This window comes from Manacus candei, unplaced genomic scaffold (assembly GCF_025592945.1).
Source record: "Manacus candei isolate 608988 ecotype Guabito, Panama unplaced genomic scaffold, ASM2559294v1 h1tg000076l, whole genome shotgun sequence".
Lineage (NCBI taxonomy): Eukaryota > Metazoa > Chordata > Aves > Passeriformes > Pipridae > Manacus > Manacus candei.
Window position 1 is genome coordinate 289,263 of NW_026138124.1, and position 22,367 is coordinate 311,629.

Genomic DNA, 22,367 nt, shown 5'->3' on the forward strand with positions numbered 1-22,367 from the left:
CAGGGTCCATCAGGGGATGCTGCCCAGTGCAGCCTGTGCTGTGGGGAGCACGCACACAGGGAGAGGCTGGGCCGGACGAGGGCCAGGGCAGCAAGGCCGCCCCAGGGAGTGGGTTCTGCCCCTGCCTGCAGGGCCCAGCCCCTGGCAGGAGCGCCTTGGGCAGGGCCTGGTGCTGCTGCTGGGGCAGGGGGTGAGGCCTTGCCGCCTGCCAGCTGCCTGGGTCCCTTTCCTTGCTGCGCCACATCCCCGAGGCTCCATCCCCAGCCAGCCAGCTCCCTCCTTCCCAGCCCCAACCAAGCCCTTCTCTGTGTCCTCCTGCAGGCCATGGCTTTCACAACATTCCTTTTGGTGCTTGTGCAAAGCATCATCCAGTCCCTGCAGGCGGTCGGGGAGGGGCTGCACAAGACTCAGTGAGCTTGGAGGTCTTTTCCAAGCTGAAGGACTCTTGGATTCTGTGATTGTGTGCTGGATTCAGCTGGGTCCGCGTTAGCAGCATTAGTTTGCTCCCAAAGTTTCCTCGCTGTCAGCTCTTGTGGCCTAAGGCTTGAGCTCCTTTAGCTCCTTGTGCTGAGCTACTGATGGGAAACGAGAGGCCTCTGCGAGCAGATTCCTGGTGTTCCCTGTAGAAGAGTGAGGGAGAAGGTGTAGTCAAGTGGGAAGAGGAGTACTGTTTGTGTGTGGCCTCCTATGTGGCCTTGGTGCCTTTGAGGGGCTTGAAGGAGAAAAGAGCTTTGTTAAAGTGAGAAGTGAAATAGTGTGTTGGCTGTTCTCTCTGCAGGGAGAAGCTGTCAGTGGGGGAGGGGTCACAGAGTGGGGGAGAGGCCGTAAAGTGGGGGAGGGGCCACAGAGTGGGAGAGGGGTCACAGAATGGGGGAGGGGTCACAGAGTGGGGCAGGAGCCACAGAGTGGGGGAGGGGCCATAAAGTGGGGGAAGGGTCTGAGAGTGGGGGAGGGGCCATAAAGTGGATGAGGGGCCATAGAGTGGGGGAGGGGTCAGAGAGTGGGGGAGGGGCTACAGAATGGGGTAGGGGCCACAGAATGGGGAAGGGGCCATAAAGTGTGGGAGGGGCCACGGGGTGGGGGAGGGGTCACAGCCTGGACTCGGGGGGTCAGGGCAGTGACCTCGGGGAGGGGGAGGGGTCAGGGCATGGGATAGGGGTCTCACCTGATCCCGGGGCTATTGGGGCCGTGGCGGGGCCGAACCTGGTGGGGCCACCCAAGTTTTTCCCAAATTTCCCCTCATTTTTCCCAGTTTTTCATCCATTTCTCCCAAATTTCCCACTCTTTCCCCAATTTTCCCCCCATTTCCCCCATTTTTCCCAAATTTCCCCATTTTTCTCAATTTTTCCCCATTTTTTTTCCAAATTCCTTCCATTGTTCCCAAATTTCCCCCATTTTTTCCCATTTTCCCCAAATTTCCCCTCATTTTTCCCAACTTTCCCCAATTTTTCATCCAATTTTACCCAAATTCCCCCATTTTTTTCTCAATTCACCCCATTTTCCCCAAATTCCGCCATTTTTTCCCAATTTTTTCCTAAATTTCCCCTAATTTTTCCCAATTATCCCCCATTTTTCCTGATTTTTCACCCGTTTTCCCCAAATTTCTTACTTTTTTCCCAGTTTTCCCTCCATTTCCCCTCAAAATCCCCCATTTCCTCAAATTTCTGACTTTTTCCCCAAAATTTCCCCCGTTTGTCCACATTTTCCCGGATTTTCCCCCAGTTTTCCTAAATTTCCCCCCATTTTTCCCCATTTTTATCAATTTTCCCCAAATTTCCCACTTTTTTCTCAAATTTTCCCCCATTTTTCCCAATTTTTCATTCGTGTTCACCAAATTTCCCACTTTTTTCCCCAATTTTTCCCCATTTTCCCCAAAATTCCTGGTTTTTTCCCCCCATTTTTTCCCACTGGGGAAATTTGGGAAATTTGGAAAACTGGGGACCCAAAAATCCAAGAAAATGTGGGGAAATGGGGGAAAAATGTGGGGGAAATCTGGAGAAAAATCTGTGAAAATGTGGGAAAAATGGGGGAAAATCAGGAAAATGGTGAAAAATCTGGGAAAACATGGGAAAATGTGGAAATTGCGGAAAATTCTGGGAAAAATGTGAGAAAAATCCGGGGAAATGGGGAAAAATGGGGGAAAATGTGGGAAATTCTGGGGAAAATGGGGAAAAATATGGGAAAATATGGAAAAATGAGGAAAAAAAGGGGGAAAATGGGGAAAAATGTGTGAAAATCTGGGAAAATGTGGGAAAAATGGGGGGAAAATCTGGGAAAATGGGGGGAAATGGAGAAAAAATCTGGGAAAATGGGGAAAAAATTGGGAAAAAACTGGGAGAATGGGGAAAAATTGGGAAAAAACCTGGGAAATTCTGGGGAAAATGGGAGAAAATCTGGGAAAAATGTGGAAAAAATGGGGGGGAAAGGGGAAAAAATAGGAAAAATCTGGGAAAATGGGGAAAAAATGGGGGGAAAATGGGGAATATTCTGGGAAAATCTGGAAATATGGGGAAAAAATCTGGGAAAAATGGGGGAAAATGAGGAAAAATCTGGGAAAATGTGGAATAAATGTGGGAAAAATCATGGAAAATGGGGGGAAATTGGGAAAAAATCTGTGGAAATGTGGAATAAATGTGGGAAAAATCATGGAAAATGGGGAAAATAATTGGGAAAAAATCTGGGAAAAAATGGGAAAAATGAGGAAAAAACTGGGGAAATAGGGAGAAAATCTGGGGAAATGTGGGAAAAAATTTGGGAAAATGTGGGAAAATGGGGAAAATCTGAGAAAATGGGGGCAAAATGGGGAAAAATCTGGGGAAAATAGGGAAAATGGGGAAAAATCTGAGAAAATGTGAAAAAATTGGGAAAAACTGTGGGAAAATGGGGGAAATGAGGAGAAATCCGTGAAAATGGGGGAAAATGAGGAAAAAGTGGGAAAATGGGAAAAAATGGGAAAAAATCCGGAAAAATGGGGAAAATCGGGAAAAATAAATAAAAATGGGTGAAAATCTGGGAAAATGTGGGAAAATGTGGGAAAATCTGGAAGAAAATCTGGAGAAAAATCTGAGAAAATGTGGGAAAAATGGGAAAAAATGTGGGAAAAATCTGGGAAAATGTGGGAAATTCTGGGAAAAGTGGAGGAAAAATCTGGGAAAAATCCGGGAAAATGGGGAAAAAATAGGGAAAAATCTGGGAAAATCCGGGAGAAATCTGGGAAAATGGGGAGAAACTGGGGGGGAAATACTGGAAATTCTGGGGAAAATGGGGGGAAATGGAGAAAAATGGGAAAAAATCCCAGAAAATGGGGAAAAATGGGGAAAGATTTAAAAAAATGGGAAAAAATCTTGGGAAAATCTGGGAAAAATGGGGAAAAATCTGGGAAAATCTGGGAAAAATGAGGAAAAATCTGGGAAAATGTGGAAAAAATGGGAGAAAATCCAGGAAATGGGGAAAATGGGGAAAGATAAAAACAATTTTGGAAAAATGGGGAAAATATGGGAAATTCTGGGAAAAATCCAGGAAAATGGGGGAAGAAATCTGGGCAAATCTGGGAAAAATGTGATAAAAAATCGGGGAAAATGTGGAAAAAATGGGAAAAAAAATCTGGGAAAATCTGGAGAAAAATGTGTGAAAATGTGGGAAAATGTGTGAAAAATGTGGAAAAAATGGTGAAAAATCTGGGAAAATGGGTGGAAAATCTGGGAAAATCTGGACAAAATGGGGAAAAATCTGGGAAAATGGGGGAAAAATGGGAAAAAATCTGGGAAAATGTAGGAAAATTGGGAAAAATCTGGAAAATGGGGGGGAAATGGGGAAAAATTCATGAAAATGTGGAAAAATGGGGGAAAATCTTGGAAAAATGGGGAAAATGGGGGGAAATGTGGAAAAATGGGGAAAAATGTGGAAAAACTGGGTTAAACTGGGAGGAACTGGGAGAAACTGGGCCAGAGGGAAAGGGATGTTGCCATGGAAATGTGAGCCCGCCCCTCCCCCACCCGGCCCAGGGTCCACGGGGGGGGGGAACTGGGTTAAACTGGGACATACTGGGAGGCACTGGGGGGGACACTGGGAGTTACTGGGAGCTACTGGAAGCTACTGGGGGGGTCAGTGGGGTTACTGGGATGGACACTGGAGTTACTGGGAGCTACTGGGGGGGTCACTGGGGTTACTGGGATGGACACTGGAGTTACTGGGAGCTACTGGGGGGGTCACTGGGGTTACTGGGAGTTACTGGGAGCTACTGGGGGGCTTACTGGGAGTTCCTGGGAGCTACTGGGGTGGACACTGGGGTTACTGGGAGTTACTGGGATGGACACTTGGATTACTGGGAGTTACTGGGAGCTACTGGGATAGACACTGGGGTTACTGGGAGCTACTAGGAGCTACTGGGGGGGTCACTGGGGTTACTGGGGGGTCGCTGGAGATACCGGAGGCATTACTGGGGTTACTGGGAGCTACTGGGAGCCGCTGGGAGCGGCCCATCCCCCTCCCTCCCCAAGGTCACCCCAAGGACACGGAGGGGGGGGAGGGGAGGAAGCCCTGCCCCCTCCCAGTCCCTCCCAGTCCCTCCCAGTTCCCTCCCAGTCCCTCCCAGTACCTGAACTGGTCACACTGGGAACGGCTCCAGGTCCCCCCTCCAGTTTGGGCCCCCGGGGCTATTTTTGGGACCCGGTGACGTCACTGGGGGGGAGGGGCCTCGAGGGGGCGGCCCCTCCCCTCTCCCTTCCCAGTACAGACCAGTAAGGGACCAGTAACGGCCCCAGTGGGGGGGGGAGGGGAAGGAGGGAACACTGAGGGTGGGGATGGAGCAGGATGGTCCTTGAGCATGGGGGAAGGGCAGGAGGTTCCCTGAGGGTGGGGGAAGGGCAGGACCATCCCTGAGGGTGGGGGAGGGGTAGGCGGGTCCCTGAGGGTGGGGGAGGGGCAGGAGGGACCCCGAGGTGGGGGGAGGGGCAGGAGGGTCCTGAGGGTTGGGGAGGGGCAGGGAGGGACCCGGAAAGTGAAGGAGGGGCCCTGAGGGTCCCTGAGGGTGGGGGAAGGGTAGGAAGTTCCCCGAGGGTGGTGGAGGGGAAGGAGAGTCTCTGAGGTTGGGGGAGGGGTCCTGAGGGCCCCTGAAGGTGGGGGAGGGGCAGGGAGGGCTCCTGAGAGTGGGGGAGGGATAGCAGGTTCACTGGGGGGAGGGGAAGGAAGGGACCCTGAGGGTGGGGGAGGGACAGGAGGGACCCTGAGGGTTGGGGAGGTGCAGGAAGGGGGGGGAGGGGCTTTAGGGGGGCCCTTAAAGGTGGGGGGAGGGGCTGAAAGTGGGTCCATCATTGGGAGGGGACACGCCCACCCAAAACCCAGTAAGTCCCAGTTGAGCTCCCAGTTCAGGGAGGGGGAGAGGATGCAAAAGACACGCCCACTTGCAGAGGCTATGGCCACCTTGGGATGGGACACGCCCACCTGGGAGAGACCACACCCACCTAAAGAAGGGACACGCCCACCCCCAAACCACTAAGTCCCAGCTGAGTTCTGCCTTAACTGGTCCTTACTGGTCCCACCACCCCATTCCGCGTTCCAGTGACCCGTACTGGTCCATACTGGTTTATACTGGTCTATCCTGGTTTATACTGGTCTGTACTGGTCTGACCTTGATGGAGATGCTGAAGTGCTCCCAACCCCCTTAACTGGTCCTTACTGGTCCCACCACCCCATTCCGTGTTCCAGTGACCCGTACTGGTTTATATTGGTCTATACTGGTCCATACTGGTTTATACTAATCTATACTGGTCTATGCTGCTCTGTACTTGTCTGACGTTGACGGAGATGCTGAAGTGCCCCCAACCCCCTTAACTGGTCCTTACTGGTCCCACCGCCCCATTCCCCGTTCCAGTCACCCGTACTGGTCCATACTGGTTTATACCGGTTTATACTGGCCCATACTGGTCTTTACGGGTTTATACTGACCTGACCTTGATGGAGATGCTGAAGTGCCCCCAACCCCCTTAACTGGCTCTTACTGGTCCCACCACCCCATTCCCCGTTCCAGGGACCCATACTGGTTTATACTGGTTTATACTGCTCTACCCTGGTTTATACTGGTCTGTACTGGTCTGACCTTGATGGAGATGCTGAAGTGCCCCCAACCCCCTTAACTGGTCCTTACTGGTCCCACCACCCCATTCCCCATTCCAATGACCCGTACCGGTCTGTACTGGTTTATACTGGTCTATACCGGTCTATACCAGTCCATACTGGTCTATACTGGTTTATACTGGTCTGTACTGGTCTGACCTTGACGGAGATGATGAAGCGCCCCCAACCCCCTTAACTGGTCCTTACTGATCCCACCACCCCACTCCCTGTTTCAGTGACCCGTACTGGTTTATATCGGTTTATACTGCTCTACCCTGGTTTATACTGGTCTATACTGGTCCATACTGGTTTGTACCGGTCTGTACTGGTCTGACCTTGATGGAGATGCTGAAGTGCCCCCAAGCCCCTTAACTGGTCCTTATCGGTCCCACTGCCCCATTCCGCATTCCAGTGACCCATATTGGTCTATACTGGTCCATACTGGTTTATACTGGTCTATACCGATCTATACTGGTCTATGCTGCTCTGTACTGGTCTGACCTTGATGGAGATGCTGAAGTGCCCCCAACCCCCTTAACTGGTCCTTACTGGTCCCACCGCCCTGCTCCCCATTCCATTGACCCATACTGGGTCGTGGTGGCAAGAACCCCAGCAGGAGCCAGGTGGGGTCTTCCTGCCATTGGATGAGTGCTCTGGGAGGTCAGGGCTGCTCACAGATCCAGATCACAGCAGCACATTTCCAAGAGCACTGTCACATGGGAAGGGCAAAGCACAATTATTAGGAAGGAATGGAGTTTTTCTCAGTCAGTGTTTCCAGTTTCCTACTCCTGAGGAATCTGGGGGTTGAGAAATGGAAAAGAAACTCTCATGCTGGACAAGTCACTGAGACTCCTGAGCTGTAACTTGGAATGCACAAGTGCTTCTGTAAGCAACTTCCTAAAGTGCTTTCTGTCTCTGCTCTGCTTTTGACAGAAGCAGCATCACTTCTGCTGGACCCATCTGTTTTTTCTTTATCTGCCCTTTTCCACCTGCCTGAGGTTTCTCTCAGGTCAAAGTGAGAGCACAGACATTTGGGTGGAGTGGTGACAGGGAAGTCATGAATGGATTTCTGATGTTGAATCTACTGTTTTGAAATCAGAAAATGTAGTGCTGAAGTCATCGTTAGCCTTTGAGAGGGAAACAGGAGAAAAATCGGATAAACTTGTTGCTAAAAATGAGCTGCTTCAAACTGAGGTTGACCACCTTCAAAGTCTTGTTGCGCCAGAGTGCAGAGAGAAAACTGTTGCTAAAAAAACGGGCTCCTGGTTTGGTCAGGCAACTTCCTAAACCAGTGTCTTACCCTGGCATTGAGACTTGGGAAACCACAGAGAACCCTGATTCTAAGTCTCAGGAGAGAAAGAAACAAGGAGAATTTGAAGTTCAACTGATGTTTCTAGAGTCTCCCAGCTTTCCTCACATTAATGAAAATAGACTGAGTGATCCCTGTGATAATGAACAAAGGGAAGATTATTCTTTACCTCCCTCAATTTCCTTTGTGCCTGATACTGAATCCACTAAAAAACCTTGGACTCAAAAAGAGAACCCGACCCAGAAAACAGCTCAATTCATTCTGATTCACGTGGTTAAAGAGCAGAAGCATTATGGCGATAAACCTGGACAAATTAAAAGCCAACCAGTGAGATCCTATCAATATATCACATACCTTGGGATTCCACTTTGTTCTCATCAACAGTGAATACAATTTCCAATGGATATGGGGACAAAATGTTGGCAGCAAAATGCCAAAGCTGGGATTAAAACCCAGACGAAAAAGAATTAAAATCACTGGAGAAAAAGAAGAAACCAGTCTTCAACCAAGAGCTTCACCCTGTTACTGTTTTGTTGATATTACCTTTTTGCTTTTTATTCTAATAATCATATTGTATGTTAAAATTTGGATGATTATGAAACAGTCAGCTCAGTGATTACCCCCATCAATACTAGACGATGCCCACAGTATACACCCATCCCAGCCCCTCCAGGAGCCCTCAAATCCCATCCTGGTCCCACAGGACACTCCCAACTTCCCCTCAAACACTCCGAGGCCCCCAGATTGACTCCCAGATCCAGAAAACTCTTGCTGCCTGCCCATGGAGTGCCCAGTGTGGCCCACCAACAGCACCACAAAGCCAAAGCTTCCAGGCTTTCTTTCCTGGGAATTAGGGCTGTTGTTTCCTGTTTTCAGCCATGCCTCCCAACTGATAGCCCAACTCCCAAACTGCTAGCATGCCTGTTGATACAGAATTGTTAAAATAAACCTTGCCAGTATATGTTTTCAGACACCAATTATTTAGTGTCGTTTCACTTTAATCCACCCCAAGGGAATTATTAATAAAAACCTGAGTTACCCCCTCTCCCCTTTTCCTGGGGCGGGTTGTAACACCAATCAGCACTGACTCCGCCCAGTAGGCATAGCAAAGGAAGTTTCCTTTTGGTTTAGGGTTTAGTGTTAGGGTTAGGGTTAGGGTTAGGGTTTAAGGTTAGGGTTAGGGTTAGGAAGAATTTATCTCAGTGCGCGATCTAACAATCGCGGTTTTAGCCCATTCTGGACACGCAGTGGTGCCCAATAAGCCCCTCTCAGACTATAAACCCGATTCACTGCCCACTGCTGTCAGAATCTTTTGCTTTTTCTCTTGGGTCTCTGCTTTTGCTGTTGCTGTTCTGTTGCGTGTCTGGTAGAATACCCACCGCCGTCCAGTATGTACTCTGCTTCTATAGAGCACTGTCCCCTAACCCCAACATTAAAAGAGAGACTGGAAGCTATGCGCAAACCCTGTTCCCTAACCCTAACCCTAACCAAGAGACTGCAAGCTATGCGCAAACCTTTTTCCCTAACCCTAACCTTAAAAGTGAGAATGCAAGCTATGCACAAACCCTTTTCCCTAACCCTAACCCTAAAAACGAGACTGCAAGTTATGCGCAAACCCTCTTCCCTAACCCTAACCTTAAAAAAGAGACTGCAAGCTATGCGCAAACCCGATTCCCTGACTCTAATCCTAAAAAAGCGAATGCAAGCTATGTGCAAAACCAGTTCCCTAACCCTAACTTTAAAAAAGAGACTGCAAGCTACTAGGTTTAGGGTTAGGGTTAGGGTAAGGGTTAGGGTTGGGGTTAGGGTTTAGGGTTAGGGTTTGGGTTAGGGTTAGGGTTATTGTTAGGGGTTAGGGTTGGGGTTAGGGTTAGGGTTAGGGTTAGTCAGAATCTCTCAATGCGCGATCTAACTATCGCGGGTTTACCCCATTCCAGGAACGCAGTGGTGCCCAGTAAACCCCTCTCGGGCTATAAGCCCGATTCAGTGCCCACCGCTGTCAGAATCTTTTGCTTTTTCTCTTGGGTCTCTGCTTTTGCTGTTGCTGTTCTGTTGCGTGTCTGGCAGAATACCCACCGCCGTCCAGTATGTACTCTGCTTCTATAGAGCACTGGCCCCGCCCACTGGGTGGAGTCAAGAGGTGGAGTCCGTGTTGATTGTTCTGCGTCACTGGCTCCACCTTCTGGGCGGAGTCAGTGCTGATTGGTGTTACAACCCGCCCCAGGAAAAGGGGAGGGGGGGTAACTCAGGTTTTTATTAATAATTCCCTTGGGGTGGATTAAAGTGAAACGACACTAAATAATCGGTGTCTGAAAACATATACTGGCAAGGTTTATTTTAACAATTCTGTATCAACAGGCATGCTAGCAGTTTGAGTGCTGTCATACCACAATGTGACACAGAGATAACCTTTGGCGGGGGGAAAGAAAATGCATAGGGGAGAGAAAGGCAGGATAAGAGCAAGGGAGAGTAAGAGAAAGAAAAGCTGAGAGTGGACAGATGTATATAGTCACCGCCCACGGGGTCCAGCGATGCTTCCATGTCTGTCAGTTGAAGTGGTGGCCTTGATCTGCCGGGGGTGAAGGAGGGAAGTCCCCATACTCCAAGAAGTTATGAGTTATAGCCATGATTAGTGTCACGGACCATGCCTCAAGCATCAAACATCTTGAGGGTTGCAGTCTCTCTTCTAAGGTTGGGGAACAGGCTTTGGGCATAGCTTGCAGTTACTGTGTGGACCAATTGTCAGAGACTGAAATGGTTAATGATTTATGCATTCTAGGAGACTTTTCAGGCTTTTGACTTGCATGATACCTCTGATGAGCAGTCGGGCCCCTCCCTCCCTCCAGTGCTGACGGTGTGAAGCCCTGAAAAGGCAAGAGTTGAGTTTACAGGTTTTTGACTGTTGATATATCTGATGAGGAATCAGACCCCTCCCTCCCTCTGCTATGAGATGTTAGGGTTAGGGTTAGGGTTAAGGTTAGCAAGGGTTAGGGTTTAGGTTTTAGGGTTTACGGTTTGGGGTTTAAGGTAGAGTTAAACCATCATTTTCTGGGTATGGGCCCGATAGCTTAATTAGCTGACCTTACTAGAAAATAATATAGAGGGAGTATAGAGGATTTTGATTCCTTTAGTGTAGGTTTGATTCCTACTTTTCTAAAATTAGGAAATGAGAGGATTGGTATACCTCTATGTTTACTTTATCATAGTAACCCTTTTGGATTCAGGCACATTTCCTTGAGTGTCTTAGGTAGGGGGGTAGGCCTGCATAGGAGATAGGAAGGCTGGTATGCCATAGGCATATGTTAGGGGTAAGAAGTTTTTTCAAAGCAAATGTATGAGTTGATCATATCGGAATCGAGGGTAAGAGGCGCGGATTCATAAGAATTCTGCGGAAAGGAGGAGGGTTTTTGTAGGTAAAGTAGGGGGAATGAGTTCTTGAGGGAGGTTAAGTGAGCTGGGGTTTAGGAATAGAATGGTTGTGGGTGCATTTATTAGTATAATATTAGCATATTCGGCAAGAAAAAACAAGGCGAATGGCCCTGCAGCATATTCTACGTTGAACCCTGAGACTAGTTCAGATTCTCCTTCTGTCAGGTCAAATGGAGCGCGGTTTCTTTCGGCAAGAGTGGAGATATATCATATTATTGCTAAGGGCCAGGAGGAGAAAATGAGGTAGAGAGGTTCTTGAGTTGTAGCTAGGGTATTGAGGGTGTAGTTACCACTAAGGATAATTACGGATAGGAGAATAATGGCTAGGGTAACTTCGTAAGAGATAGTTTGTGCGACTGCTCGGAGGGCGCCAATTAAGGCATATTTTGAGTTAGAGGCTCACCCTGATCATAGAATTGAGTAGACTGCCAAGCTAGATAGAGCTAGAAGGAAGAGTATGCCAAGGTTTAGGTCAGTAAGGGGAAAGGGTAGGGGAAGTAGTGTTCAGATTGTAATTGCTAGGAGAAGGGCTAAGATAGGAGTAGATATAAATAAGTAAGGGGATGAAGTTGATGGACGAATTGGTTCTTTAATGAATAGCTTTACTCCATCTGCTATAGGTTGTAAGAGGCCAAATGGTCCTACAATATTAGGCCCTTTTCGGGTTTGCATATAACTTAGAATCTTACGTTCAACTAGGGTAAGAAATGCTACGGCGATGAGGATGGAGAGAGCATAGGATATTGATATAATAAAGTAAGTGAGGGTTAAGTGAATTGTCATGTGGTTTGCGTTGGAGCTAGGGAGAGGATTTGAACCTCTGGGTAAAGGGCTTAAGCCTTCTGCATTTGCCAAGCTCTGCCACGCTAGCGGTCCTTTTCTAGGAGGGGGTTATGGTGGAGCTCTTAGTAATTTAGTTGGGTTCATTACTGGGTGCGAAGGCGTGCTTGTGGCATAGGCCTTACTTCTTCGATCCTTTCGTACTAGAAGGAGTTGTAACATAGATAGAAACCGACCTGGATTACTGCGGTCTGAACTCAGATCACGTAGGACTGTTAATCGTTGAACAAACGAACCCTTGGTAGCGGTTGCACCACTAGGATGTCCTGATCCAACATCGAGGTCGTAAACCTCCTTGTCGATGTGGGCTCTTGAAGGAGATTGCGCTGTTATCCCTGGGGTAGCTAGGTTCATTAATCAATTATATTGGGTCTGGTTACTATTAGCACGTTGATGGGTAGTTCTTGGTTAAGATGGATTGTCTGATATTTGGAGGTTAAGTTTGTCTCCAAGGTCACCCCAACCAAAAAATGCACACCAGTAAAATCCCGGGGGAGTAGACCCTGTGGGTGAGTATTGTTTATGGGAGTGGTAGCAGATTTTAAAGTTCCACAGGGTCTTCTTGTCTTATGGGGTTATTCCTGCTTTTGCACGGGAAGATCAATTTCACTGATTATCTGTAGGAGACAGCTAAGACCTCGTTAAGCCATTCATACAAGTCCTGATTTATGGGAGAATTGATTGCGCTACCTTTGCACGGTTAGGATACCGCGGCCGTTGAACGAATTGTCACTGGGCAGGCTTCACCTTTAATACTTGGTTTGCTAAAGGCTATGTTTTTGGTAAACAGTCGGGCCTTGGATTTGCCTAGTTCCTTTTACAGATTTTAATCGTCTTTGGGGGCGCTCCATAGGTGGGTTAACAGAGTTTTGGGTATAAGGTCTTGTTAAGGTTAAAAAATATCCTGTGGATTGTTAATAATGTTGTAATGTAAGCTTGCGCCATAGAGGGGATCCCTAGTTACTTATTTTAGCATAAATTCTCTTATTTAATGTAAGTTGACCTATTGGGGAAGAGGGAGTCATGAGGAAGTTTAGATTTTTTTAGGTGAGGAGCTTTGACGCATTCTTTAATGGTGGCTGCTTGAAGGCCCACAATTAAGCTGTAATTAAATTTATCCGCTAGGGGAGAGTGTATTCTTTTTTAAAGGAGCTGTACCTCCTTTAAATAACCCTTAATTCACTTCATGTGGGTTGAGTGTAGTCCTGGGAGGTGAATTAAGAGGGAACTAAGATTCATTTCATAGGCAACCAGCTATCACCCAGCTCGATTGGCTTTTCACCACTACTAACGAGTCTTCCCACTCTTTTGCAACAGAGACAGGTTTGCTCAGTAGATAGCTGCTCGTAAGTAGCTCGCTTGGGTTTCGGGGAAGCAAGCTTAAATTGGTGTTTTGCTTGGGTAGTTCTCCCTAAATCATGATGCAAAAGGTACAAGGGTTGGTCTTTGCTATTTATTGCTTGGTTTGTCATTACTATTTCATTCTTCCCTTACGGTACATGATCTCTATTGCGTCTTGAGTTTACCTTTCTATCGCCTAGACTAGGTTGAGTGAGAGAATGTTTTGATTTAATGGGTAGTATTAACTTAGTTTCTATGTAATCTGGTAGAAGAGCTAGAGTTAGGCTTCAAGGCGATCTGATATGGAACAGATATCTTTCAGGTGTAAGCTGAATGCTTTAGTTATAGCTACGTCTTGGTAGACTAAGTGCACCTTCCGGTACACTTACCTTGTTACGACTTGCCTCATCTCTAGCTTAGGGGTTTATTATAAATAAAATTAATCCTAGCTTGTGAGGAGGGTGACGGGCAGTATGTACGTGCTTCAGAGCCAGCTTAAAGGAGGCATTATTATCCTGCTTTACTGCTAAATCCACCTTTTAGGAGTGATTTCACACTCCTTGTCGTGAGGTATTCTATGCTAGAAAATGTAGCCCATTTCTACCATCTCATGAGCTATACCTTGACCTGTCTTATTAGTGGGATGTTGCTGTTGTGCCCACTGTTAAACCCTCAGTTTAGGGGTGGGCTGACGACGGCGGTATATAGGCTGATTTGGCAAGGGATGGTTGGGTGTATCGTGGGTTATCGGTTATAGAACAGGCTCCTCTAGGTGGGTTTGGAGCACCGCCAAGTCCTTAGAGTTTTAAGCGTTTGTGCTCGTAGTTCTCAGGCAGATGCTTAAGTGGTGAAAGCATCGGGATTTAGGGCCAGGCATAGTGGGGTGTCTAATCCCAGTTTGTGTCCTGGCTTTCGTGGAGTTTTGTTGATCATGAAGCTAAGATCATTTCTATGGGAGTATTGGATGCATCTTGTGCTTATAACAGCTTGGTTACATTTCAGTCTTAGTTGAAGTGATAATGAAAAACCACTCTTTACGCCGTATAAAGTTAATTTGGGTTTCTTGTGTGACCGCGGTGGCTGGCACAAGATTTACCAACCCTGGTAAGTTGCTTTAACTAAGTCAAGTTTACACTTATTGCTTAATATTAATTACTGCTGAAAACCCGTGGGGGTGTGGCTAGGCAAGGCGTTTTGGGCTACAATTGGAGTGGTGTGCCTGATGCCTGCTCCTGCTGTCTTTTTAAGGTGCTGAGGGCATTTTCACTGGGATGCGGATACTTGCATGTATATATTTGGCAAGAACTAACTGTAAGGTTAGGACTAAGTCTTTTTTGTCCTTGGGTATGTGTAATAGCCGTCTTAACATCTTCAGTGTTATGCTTTATTGTAAGCTACAAGGACTAAGGCTGTTATAGGCATAGTGATTATTATTGGGGCTTGTTTTAGTTGTAGTAATAGTTGCTATTGATTTAGGATTTGTTTAGTGGTTGGAGAAGTAGTTCTAGTGGATAACAAAAATGTGTTGTTGAGAAGTTAGAAGAGTAGAAAGGGGCAGGATTGTAGTGTTGTGGGCGGGTTTGTTAAGGTTTTATGTTCTTGTAGTTGAAATTACAACGATGGTTTTTCAGGCCAAAGGTCTTGGATAGAGGCCAAGCAGGAATTGTTAGGACGTACTTTATACTATTTTTAAGTGTTAGTTTTATTTTGGGAGGACTAGCAGTTGCTTCCAATCCTTCTCCATACTATGCAGTAGTGGGGTTAGTGTTGGCGTCTATTGTAGGGTGTGGATGGTTAATGAGTTTGGGGGTGTCTTTTGTATCACTAGTGTTATTTCTGGTATATTTAGGTGGGATGTTAGTGGTTTTTGTGTATTCGGTTTCATTGGCAGCAGATCCATTTCCTGAGACCTGAGGGGACTGGCAGGTTGTTAGGTATGGTGCTGGGTTAGTTTTAGTGTTGGGGGGTGGGGTGTTTATTATAGGGCTATCTGAGTTAGAGTGGTTAGGGATAAACACAGTGGATAGTGGGGGTGTTTTATCTATTTGGTTGGATTTTGAGGGAGTGGCTATGTTTTATTCTTGGGGAGTGGGACAATTTTTAATTGCAGGCTGGGGTCTGTTGCTGACGTTGTTTGTTGTGCTAGAACTTGTACGAGGGTTGTCTCGTGGGGCAATTCGGGCGGTTTAAGGTGGTGTGGTTCAGAGAATAGTTTAATGAAAATGCCAGCTTTGGGAGTTGGTGATAAAGGTTTGATTCCTTTTTTTCTGAAGGGTTGGAAAAAAGTTTGGGACCAACTGTTAAAGGTGTATGTGGGTGGAATATTAGAGTAGTGGGGGCGATTACTTGGGGAGGTAAGAGGGTGAAAGGAAATGATGGGGTAGATTAAAGTGTAAACAAACAAATGAACAAATGACTGATGAAAGGAAATGATGGGGTAGATTAAAGTGTGTTAAAAAAATTTAACAAATTGATGATGCAAATGTCTTAATTGGAAAATTAGGGGAATGGAAAGTTTGTAAAATTTGAAATTTTTGTTAAAAAATTTAAAAACAAAAATTAATGATGAATAGAGGGAAAGTCCCTAGATCATTGCAAAAAATGACAAAATTTTTGTCATTTTTTGTGAAATTGACGACAAAAAATATGTCTGGTGTGCATTAATTAAATTGCAACTTGATGAGAGACGTAATGGAAAAACCAAGCCAACAGCATGTGACAGTGCATCCGTGCAACAGTATGAGACCGAATAACACTTGAAACCATATCATTAATTTTCACGCGAAAGTGAGAAAACCGCTCGCCGACCATAAGGGGTACATGTCAACTATATATGGGAGCCCCCTGGCGGAGCACTCTGAAGGGCTTATTGAGATCTACCCCAAAAAAAAACCCCAAAAGTTTAGAAGAGAGAAAATGCCGCGATCACGAGGTCCAGGTTGGCCGAGCATCCCCAACCATTAGTAACGGAGCGCAAGTTTAGGAAAATTAAGCAAGTTATGGCCCTCACCGAGGGACCAGAGGGGACAAAGAGCAAGTTATGAGAGTGGGTTATTGGTGGAAAGGGAAAGAATACACCTGAAGCTGGACATGATAAACATTACTAACGCCGGGTTGCTGGTTTCTCGTGAGGAGTACGACTAATAAATAACCCAGCACTTCTTGGTTGGTACATAGAGCAAGGTTAAGTGGTGAGTGGTCCATGGACCATGGATTTTGGGTTCTGTGACGTTCCTCGTATTGAGAAGGATTTTATGCGAAAATTAGCAGTTTTAGGTTTTAGTTCGTTTGGCGGGATTATTCCTAGAACATGACATGTTATGTCCTTGTGTGGGAATGTGCCTAGATCTGTGAATGACAAGTTTTGGATTGTATGGGAGATAGTATGGAAATTTGGATGGTTTTTGCAATAATAGTATGTCAGATTTTCCTACATGCATGTTATGTCTAATGTGGTGGAGGATGCTATGCAAAGTAATACATACCGTAGGGTATGGGGGGAGGGGGGGGCCCCTCCCCTTGATGTACGTGTTGATTGGAAAGTTGGGGGGTGCTTGGATATTTTTTGGAAAACTCTAAGAAGGGGGCGGCCTTCAGTCTTTGGTTTACAAGACCAACGTTTTTTATAAACTGTTAGAGTGGTTAGAGGTTGAGTATCTTATTTTCTAGGAGACTAGTAATGGGGAATAAGATGAGAATGATTGTGAAGTAGGTAGTTGAGGCGAGTTGTCCGATGATAATAAATGGATGTTCGACTGGTTGGCTACCGATTCATGTAAGGATTAAAAGATTTGTTACTAGGATTCAGAATAGAAGTTGGGAGAGAGGTCGGAAGGTTATAGTTCGTTGCTTTGACATGTGGAGGAATGGGGTTAGAAATAGAATTAAGACGGAGGCGGCTAGGGCTAGGACTCCTCCTAATTTGTTGGGGATTGATCGTAGGATGGCATATGCAAATAGGAAGTACCACTCAGGTTTAATGTGGGGAGGTGTTACTAATGGGTTTGCAGGTGTAAAATTTTCTGGATCTCCTAAGAGGTTGGGTGAGAATATGGCAAGTGTTATTAGAGGAATGAGGAGGAACAAAAGGCCTAGAATATCTTTTATTGAGAAATAGGGGTGAAATGGGATTTTGTCACAGTCTGAATAAATACCTAGGGGGTTGTTTGAGCCTGTTTCGTGTAAGAAAGTTAAGTGGATGAGGGTGAGACCTGCAATTAAGAATGGGAGGAGGAAGTGGAGGGCAAAGAACCGGGTAAGTGTAGGGTTGTCAACTGAGAATCCTCCTCAAGCTCATTCTACAAGTGTTTGGCCAATGTAAGGAATTGCTGAGAATAGGTTAGTAATTACTGTAGCGCCTCAGAATGATATTCGGCCTCATGGGAGGACATATCCTACGAAGGCAGTTGCTATTAGAGTTAAGAGGAGACTAACTCCTGTGTTTCAGGTTTCTTTATATAGGTAGGAACCATAGTAGAATCCTCGTCCAATGTGTAGGTAAATGCATATGAAGAAGAAGGAGGCGCCGTTTGCATGGAGGTTTCGGATTAGTCAGCCGAATTGAACATTTCGGCATGTATGGGCGACGGACGTGAATGCCAGGGTGATATCCGCTGTATAATGTATTGCTAGTAGGAGGCCAGTGGTGATTTGGATTGTTAGACAGATGCCAAGAAGAGATCCAAAGTTTCATCAGGCGGAAATGTTTGGTGGTGTTGGGAGGTCAATTAAAGAATTGTTGATTATTTTTAGAAGGGGGTGATGTTTTCGTAAGTTAGGGGCCATTAATTCTTAGTTCTGTGTAAATAAGATTATAATTAAGATAGATAGAGCGAAGGATCCTAGATAGGTTTTGATTAGTCCGGAGTGTAGAGTAGTTGAGATTTTGGATACTTTGAGTTGAAGGGTCGCTAGTCCTTCTGGGCCTATTTTTTTATATCAGGATAGGTCGATTAAATGGGATGCAATGTTCTGGCCGTTGTTTAGGAGTTTAGTAGAGCTGAGGCGGTGTATAAGGGGGTTAAAATATCCTAGAGTGCTGGAGAAGTTTATAGTGATATTTTGTTTGGGGGCAGAGAAGGTATGTGTGAGTTTTGATAGTTCTAATGCCAGAATGATGCCTAATGTTGTAATAATGATAGCAGTGGTTTTTGTGACCAGTGGTATGGTTATAGGAGGGGTTTTTGTAGGGGAGATATAAGAGGTAATTAATAGACCAGCAATAATACTTCCGAGAGCGAGACGAGTAATTGGGTTTGTGACTGCTGGGTTGTTTTCATTGATGGGAGTAATGGAGGGAATCCGGGTGTAGTCAGTTTGTACTAGTAGGGCTATACGTAGGTTGTAAGTTGCAGTAAAAGCTGTAGCTACGAGGGTTAGGAGGAGTGCTCAGGTGTTTAGATAGGAGGTGTTAAGACTTTCGATAATGAGATCTTTTGAGTAAAACCCTGCTAAAAATGGTGTTCCTATGAGAGTTAAATTTCCGATTGTCAGGCATGAGGTAGTTGTAGGGAGTAGTTTCTGTAATCCTCCTATTTTTCGAATGTCTTGTTCACCGTTAAGGCTGTGAATGATAGACCCAGAGCAAAGGAAGAGTATGGCTTTAAAGAATGCATGCGTAGAGATGTGTAGGAAGGCTAGTTGAGGTAGATTTAGGCCAATAGTGACTATTATTAGTCCTAGTTGGCTGGATGTAGAGAAAGCAATAATTTTTTTGATGTCGTTTTGGGTAAGAGCGCATGTAGCGGCAAATAGGGTGGATAGGGCACCTATACAAAGGCACATAGTTAGGGCAATTTGGTTGTTGCATAATATGTGGTGAGTGCGAATAAGTAGAAAGATTCCAGCAACTACTATTGTGCTGGAATGGAGTAGGGCAGATACAGGGGTTGGCCCTTCTATAGCTGCTGGGAGTCATGGATGCAGGCCAAATTGGGCGGATTTACCTGTGGCGGCTAGGATGAGCCCTAAGAGAGGGAGAAGGGATATTTGGTTTGGGGAGGATTGCTATTGAATTTCTCAAGTGTTTATTGAGGATGCTAGTCATGCTATGCAGAGGATTAGTCCAATATCCCCAATACAGTTGTAAAGTACGGCTTGAAGTGCAGCGGTGTTGGTTTCTGCTCGACCGTGTCACCATCCAATCAGGAGGAAGGATATAATTCCGACTCCCTCTCAGCCGATAAATAAGAGGAATATGTTATTAGCGATGATTAAGATGAGTATTGCAATGAGAAAGATTAGAAGGTAAGGAGAGAATTTTGTGGTGTGGGGTTCTGAGGCTATATATCATGTTGTAAATTGAAGAATAGATCATGTTACGAATAGTGCAATAGGAAAAAACGTTAAGGAGTATTGGTCTATTTTAAGGCTAAAAGGGATTTTGAAGTTCGCAATAAATTTTCATTCTCAATAGAAAGTGGTATTTTCCATATTTAAGTAGATGGAGAGGATTATGGGAATTAAACTATGAAGGAAGTTTTAACAGTGTGTATGATGGTTGTTGGAGAGTTTAGATAGTTTTTGGATAGGAGGGGGAGTAGGATGGGTATAGAGAGGGTAGCCAGGGTCAAGAATATAGAGGTGTTGAGGATTAATGGGAAGTCCATTACTTTTACTTGGACTTGCACCAAGATGAATGACTCCTAAGACCAGTGGATTGCTATTATCCTTTAAAAGTAAGGGGGCTGAGGTCTTAGGCTCAGATGCAAGAGTTAGCAATTCTTGTTGGTTAAACCTTCCCTCGGCAGGCAAGAAGAGTTTAACTTCTATTTTTAGGATCACAGTCTAATGTTTGGTTTAAAACTATGCTTGCATGTGGGAATTCCTGAGATTAGCTCTGGTTTTAGGATGAGGAGGAGGGAGGGTAGGATATGAAGTGTTATAAGGAGATGTTCTCGTGTATTTGAATTTTGGGTGGTTGTAATATAGGTTGGAGTTGGACCTCGTTGGGTTATAAGGAGTATGTAGAGGGTATAGGCTGCAGTTAGTAGAGTTGCGACTCCGGTTAGGATAATGGTGAAGGTAGATCAGTTGAAGAGTGCAATTGTGATAGTTAATTCAGCTATCAGGTTAGTGGTAGGAGGAAGGGCTATGTTTGTTAGGTTGGCTAGGAGCCATCAGATTCCTGTTAGAGGTAAAAGGGGTTGTAGGCCTCGTATTAGAAGGAGAGTACGACTATGTATGCGTTCATAGTTTGTATTAGCTAGGCAAAATAGTATGGAAGAGGTGAGTCCATGTGAAATCATTAGGATTATGGCCCCTGAAAAGGATCAGTGGGTTTGGATTATTGTTGCGGCAATGACTAGACCTATGTGGCTTACTGAGGAGTAGGTGATTAATGACTTAAGGTCGATTTGGCGTAGGCAGATGGAGCTTGTCATTAGTGCCCCTCATAAGGCTAGGGTTAAAAATGGGTAGTAGAGGTAGTCTAATAGGGAGTTTGTAATTATTGAGGTACGCATAATGCCGTATCCCCCAAGTTTGAGGAGGAGCGCAGCTAGGAGTATGGATCCTGTGATTGGTGCCTCTACGTGGGCTTTTGGGAGTCATAGGTGTAGTCCGTAAAGGGGAGCTTTCACTATGAAAGCGAGCAATAGGGCTAGACTTGATATGAGGCCTGTTCAGGAGTTTGTAAGAGATGAGTGTGAAAGTTTTATTATAGTGATGTGTATAGTTCCTGTTTGAGTGTGAAGATAGAGGATCACTACTAATAGGGGAAGAGAACTAATTAGTGTATAAAATAAGAGGTAGATTCCAGCACTTAAACGTTCTGGTTGGCTACCGCATCGTGTGATTAGAATTAGGGTAGGGATTAGGGTAGCTTCGAATGTGATATAAAATAATATCAGTTCTAAGGCTGAGAAGGCCAAGATAATGAATGGTTGGGTGAGGATTATGGTTATGGTAAAAATATATTTTGGTGTGGGAGGTTCTTGTTGAAGGTGATTTTGGCTTGCCAGGATTATAAGAGGTAGAAGTCAAGAAGATAGAACTAATAAGGGGGATGAAATTTGATCAGTTCCAAGTCATGGTGATAGGTTTTTGCTAGGGTAATAGGTTGAAGGAAGTCATTGTAAGCTAGCGGTTGCAATTAAGAGGCTGTGCGAGGTGACATTGAGTCATAGGAATTTTGGAGGAGATAGGAGGGTTATGGGGAGTAATATGATTGTAGGGAGAATAATTTTTAACATTGTAGAAGGTTTAGATTGTGTAAATGATCCGATCCGTGAGTTCGGGTGGAAGCTACTAGGACTGCTAGACCGGCGCCTGCTTCACAGGCTGAGAATGCTAACATAAGAATGGGCATTAAGGTGGGGGATGTTGTTTGAGTTTGAATAGGTCATATGGAGAGGGCAATGTATATTGATAGTATTATACTTTCTAAGCATAGCAGGGCAGAAATTCGGTGTATTCGGTGAAAGGCTAGTCCTAGACTACTTAGGGTGAAGGCAGAGGAGAAGCTTAAATGCAGAAAGGTCATTGAGAAAGTCACGGGGTAGGACTGTGGTTTATTGAGCCGAAATCAACTGTCTTTGCTAGACTAACTTTCTGAAGTTATTCTGCTCATTCTAAGCCCCCTTGAATTCATTCATAAATTAACCCTAGTGCAAGGAGGAGAATGACTGTGGAGGTTCATGTTAAGGTAGTGAGGGGGGAGAGGAGTTGAGTAGCCCATGGGAGGGGTAGTAGGAGGGCAATTTCTAGGTCGAACAAGAGGAATAAGATTGCGACAAGGAAGAATCGGATTGAAAATGGGAGGCGGGCAGAGCCCAGTGGGTCAAAGCCACATTCGTATGGGGATAATTTTTCTGAATCTGGATTTATTTGAGCTAATCAAAGGTTTAGTGAAGTTAAGATAATACATAGTGATAGAGAAATTGTGAATATAAAGAGGATGATGTTAATTGCCTTTCTCTGGTTTTGATCCAGATTTTAGAGATTGGAAGTCAATTGTAATTAATATACTAGAAGGGCAAGATCCTCATCAATAGATTGTTATGTAGAGGAACAGTCAGATAATGTCAACAAAATGTCAGTATCAGGCCGCTGCTTCAAAGCCAAAGTGGTGGTTGGATGTGAAGTGGAATTTTACGAAGCGGAGGAGGTAAATCAAGAGGAAGGAGGATCCAATGATTACTTGGAGACCATGAAATCCTGTGGCGACGAAAAAGGTTGATCCATAGACTCCGTCGGCAATTGAGAATGGAGCTTCATAATATTCTATTGCTTGAAGTGCTGTAAAGTAGAATCCTAATAGGACGGTTATAAGTAGGGCTTGGGTAGCTTGGTTCCGATTGCCCTCTGTAATGCTGTGATGTGCTCATGTGACAGT